The sequence below is a fragment of the Nyctereutes procyonoides genome, unplaced genomic scaffold (assembly GCF_905146905.1).
Source record: "Nyctereutes procyonoides isolate TBG_1078 unplaced genomic scaffold, NYPRO_anot_genome, whole genome shotgun sequence".
Taxonomy (NCBI): domain Eukaryota; kingdom Metazoa; phylum Chordata; class Mammalia; order Carnivora; family Canidae; genus Nyctereutes; species Nyctereutes procyonoides.
The window spans coordinates 78,148,620-78,153,329 of NW_026575125.1; the positions used below are offsets into that span (position 1 = coordinate 78,148,620).

The window sequence follows — 4,710 nt, forward strand, 5'->3', positions numbered from 1 at the left end:
TCTTAGTGGGGTCATATTTTGGTAGTGGATATTGCTGATATTAGTGATTTATTTCTATTAATTATGTTTTAAAAGAAATACAGAGTAACTAAAGCGCTTATTGTTATTTTCCTAGTACAATGTATACTTTAGGAAGAAGGAGTAAGTAAAAAAAAAAAAAGGAAGAAGGAGTAGGTGAGGGATACATAAGGTCTTCAGCTGTACATTTCACATTATGCTATAGAAAACCGGAAACTCAGTCACATTTCTCCTTTAGCAACTGGCTCCCTGTTAGGTACCATAGTGAGGTAACACTGAGAAGGGGTTTGCAACTTCCTGTCTGCTTCCTGTGCCTCAGTTTCACCCCAACAAAGGTTTTCATTTAACTAGGGCCATGTGGTTTCTGTAAGGACACCAATTTTGCAGTTTTTCTGACTTTTCTAAGTCATTGCACGTGAATGACTTTTCTCTCCTCAGAGATCTGAACCCAACCCAGGGGACGCTCTGCTGAGATCCTAAGGCTCAGCACTACCTGAGCAACTCATCCTCCATAGAGGTTGAGTGCCAAGTATGCATCAAGGTCCCTGCTCAGCACATTTAAAAACCACCGCTAACTAGGTAGCCCCCTTTCCACAGAGGTCTGAGTCCCAGCACTGAGAGGCCCTTCTTCCATATTATGGTTCTCCAGAAACCCGAGGTCTTCCCTTGGTTTACCCAGCTCTAAGGGTGCAAGCTCTCTCCTATTATTTTCTTATTTTGTTTATTAATGTTATTTTCTTTCATTTTCTTCATGGTAAATGTATTCTTTAATTCTCATCCTCTATTTCACAAATTCCCCCATTTGCTTCCCCTCTGATAAACATTGGTTTGTTCTCTATAGTTAAGAATCTCGTTCTTGCTTTGTCTCTTCTTTTCCTTGGCTCATTTGTTCCTTAAATTCCACATATAAGTGAGATCATATGGTGTTTGTCTTTCTCTGACTTTTTCCACTCAGTATTATACTCTGTAGTTCTATCCATGTTGTTGCAAATGGCAAGATTTCATTCCTTTTGATAGCTAAATTATATCACCACACCTTTATCCATTCATCAATCAATGGACACATGGGCTGCTTCCATAATTTGGCTATTGTAAATAACGCTCTCATAAACATAGGGATGCATATATTATTTTGAGTCAATGTTTCTCTATTTTTTGGGTAAATAACCAAGTAGTGTGATTACTGGATCATAGGGTAGTTCTATTTTTAATTTTTTGAGGAAACTCCATACTCTTTTTCACAATGGCCGCACCAATTTGCATCCTCACCAGCAGTGCAAGAGAGTTCCTTTTTCTGCATATCCTTGCCAACAATTGTTTATTCCATACAAATTTTTTTATCTTATGTGATTCCATACAAATCTTAGGATTATTTGTTCTAGTTCTGTGAAAAATACTGTTGGTATTTTGATAGAGATTTTAGTAGGGATGTAGATTGCTTTGGGTAGAATAGACATTTTCAACAATATTTGTTCTTCCAACTCATGAGCATAGAATATCTTTCCATTTCTCTACACCTTGAACTTCTTTCATCAGTGTTTTATAGTTTTCAGAGTACAGGTCTTTCACCTCTTTCGTTAAGTTTATTCTGAGATATTTTATTTTTGGTGTGATTATAAATGGGATTCTTTTTCTTAATTTTACTTTCTGCTGCTTCATGATTAGTGTATAGCAATGCAGCAGATTTCTATACATTGATTTTGTATCATACGACTTTACTGAATTCATTTATCAGTTCTAGTATTGTTTCGGTGGAGTCTGAGGTTTTCTCTATTTAGTATCATGTCATCTGCAAATAGCAAGAGTTCTACTTCTTCCTTACCAATTTGGATGTTTTTTATTCCTTCTTCTTGTCTCATTCCTGTGATGAATATTTCCAGTACTATGTTAAATAAAAGTGGTGAGGGGTACCTGGGTGGCTTAGTTGGTTAAGTGTCTGCCTTTGGCTCAGGTCATGATCCAAGGGTCCTAGGATTGAGCCCCGCCTCAGGATCCCTGCTCAGTGTTAAGGCTGCTTTTCCCTTTCCTCCCTTCTCGTGTTCTCTCTCGTTATTTCTGTCTCTCTGTTGCTCTTAAATAAATAAAACAATTTAGAAAGAAAGAAAGAAGAAAGAAAGAAAGAAAGAAAGAAAGAAAGAAAGAAAGAAAGAAAGAAAGAAAAGAAAAGAAAGATAGATAGTAGTGAGAGAGGACATCTTTGCCTTGCTCCTGACCTTTGGTGGAAAGTTCTCAGTTTTTCTCCAGAGTATGGTGTTGGCTGTGGGGTTTTTATATAAGGCCTTTATTATGTTGAGATATGTTCCCTTTAGACCTATTTTGCAGAGGGTTTTTATTATGAATGAATGGTGTACTTTACTAAATGCTTCTTCTGTATCTATTGAAGTGAACATAGAGTCTTTATCCTTTTTCTTATTGATGTGACATATCACATTGGTTGTTTTGTGAATATTAAACCACCCTTGCATCCCAGAAATAAATACCCCTTGATCGTGATGTACGATTTTTTATTATATTGTTGGATTCAGTTTGCTGAATTTGTTGAGGATTTTTGCATTTACATTAATGAGGGATATTGGCCTGTAGTTCTGTTTTTGTGATGTCTTTATCTGATTTAGCAATCAAGGTGATACTGGCCTCATCGATGAATTTGGAAGTTTTCCTTCCTCTTGTATTTTTTGAAATAGCTTTAAGAATGAGTATTAACTCTTCCTTAAATGTTTGGTAGAATTCCCTTGTGAAGCTATCTGGTCCTGGACTTTTGTTTTGGGGGAGTTTTTTGATTACTGATCCAATTTCCTTTTGGATTATTGGTTCATTCAAATTTTCTATTTCTTCCCACCTTAGTTTTGGTAGGTTATATGTCTCTAGGAATTTATCCACTTCTTCTAAGTTGTCAAATTTATTGGCATATAGATTTTCATAATATTGTGTTACGCTTGTTTGTATTTCTGTGGTGTTGGTTGTTATTTCTCCTCTTTCATTAGAAATTTTATTTATTTGGGTACTGTCTCTTTTTTTAATGAGTCTTACTAGAGGTTTACCAATTTTGTTGATATTTCAAAGAATCAGCTCCTGGTTTCATTGATCTGTTCTATTGTTTTGTTTTGTTTTGTTTTTCAGTTTCTCTATCATTTATTTCTGTTCTAATCTTTATTATTTCCTCCCTTTTCATGGTTTTTGGTTTTGTGTGTTCTTTTCCTAGCTCCTTTAGGTATAAGGTTAAGGTTGTTTGTTTGAGACTTTTCTTGCTTCTTGAGACAGGCCTGTGTGGCTATAAACTTCCATCTTAGAACCACTTTTGCTGCATCCCAAAGATTTTGGACTACTGTGTTTTCATTTTGGTGTCATTCTTTCACAGGAGCCATCCTAATCTTCTCTGTATCATTCCAATTTTAGTGTATGTGCTGCTAAACAATTTTATTTCTTCTTATATTTTTTGGTTGACCATTTTTGAGGGGCATGTTGTTTAACCTATATGTATTTGTGCTCTTTCAATATTTTTTTCTTGTAATTGATTTCTAGTTTCATAACATTGTGATTAGAAAAGACACACAGGGGGCACCTGGGTGGCTCAGTGGTTGAGCATCTGCCTTTGGCTCAGGTTGTGATTCTGGGGTCCTGGGATTGAATCCTGCATTGGGCTTTTGGCAGGGAGGCTTCCTTCTCCTTCTGCCTATGTCTCTGCCTCTCTCTCTCTCTGTCTCTTATGAATAAATAAATAGAATATTTTTAAAAAGAAAAGAAAAGATGCGCAGGATGAATTATGTGATCTGCTCTGGAAAATGTTCTGTGTGCACTTGAAAAGAATGTGTATTCTGCTATTTTAGGATGGAATGTTCTGAATATATCTGTTAAATCCATCTGGTCTAGTGTGTCATTCAAGGCCACACTTGATTTTCTGTTTGTGGACGATCTGTTAAAATTCCCTACTATTGTATTACTATTGATTATTTCTTTTATATCTGTTATTAACTGTTTTATGTATTTAGTGCTTCCATGTTGGGTGCATAAATGTTTATAATTTTTATAACCTCTTATTGAATTTTCCCATTTATCATTACATAGTGTTCTTCTTTCTCTCTTGTTATAGTCTTTGTTTTAAAATCTACCTTGTTGGGGTGCCTGGGTGGCTCAGATGGTTAAGAGTCTGCCTTCCTCAGGTCATGATCTCAGGATCCTGGGATTGAGTCCCATGTTGGGATCCCTGCCCAGCGGAGTGTCTGCTTCTCCCTCTCACTCTGCCTCTCCCCCTGCTCATACTCACATGCTCTCCCTAAAATAAATAAATAAAATCTTTTAAAACTTTTTTTAAAAAAAATCTGTCTTGTCTGATATAAGTATTGCTACTTTCCTTTCTTTTGGCATCCATTTATGTCATAAATGTTTCTCCATCCCCTCACTTTCCATCTGCAGGTGTCTTTTGGTCTGAAATGAGTCTCTTGTAGGTAACATATAGATGGGTCTTGTTTTTAATCCATTCTATCATCCTATGTCTTTTGATTAGAGCATTTAATCCATTTACCCACAGAGTAATTACTGATAGATGTGTATTTATTGCTGTTTTGTTACTTGTTTTATGATTGTTTCTATAGATTTTCTCTGATCCTTCTTTTACTGTCTTTTATGATTTGTTGACTTTCTTTAGTGATATACTTGGATCCCTTTCTCTTTATTCTTTGCATACTCCTGTTT

General features: G+C 35.8%; 1 non-coding gene across 1 annotated transcript; it reads right to left on the minus strand.

Moving 5' to 3' along the window:
- Positions 1-3,328: 3,328 nt before the first annotated feature.
- LOC129518945 (U6 spliceosomal RNA) lies at positions 3,329-3,433 on the minus strand. Its single transcript, XR_008666282.1, has one exon. It is a non-coding gene; the product is annotated as a U6 spliceosomal RNA (small nuclear RNA).
- Positions 3,434-4,710: the final 1,277 nt, after the last annotated feature.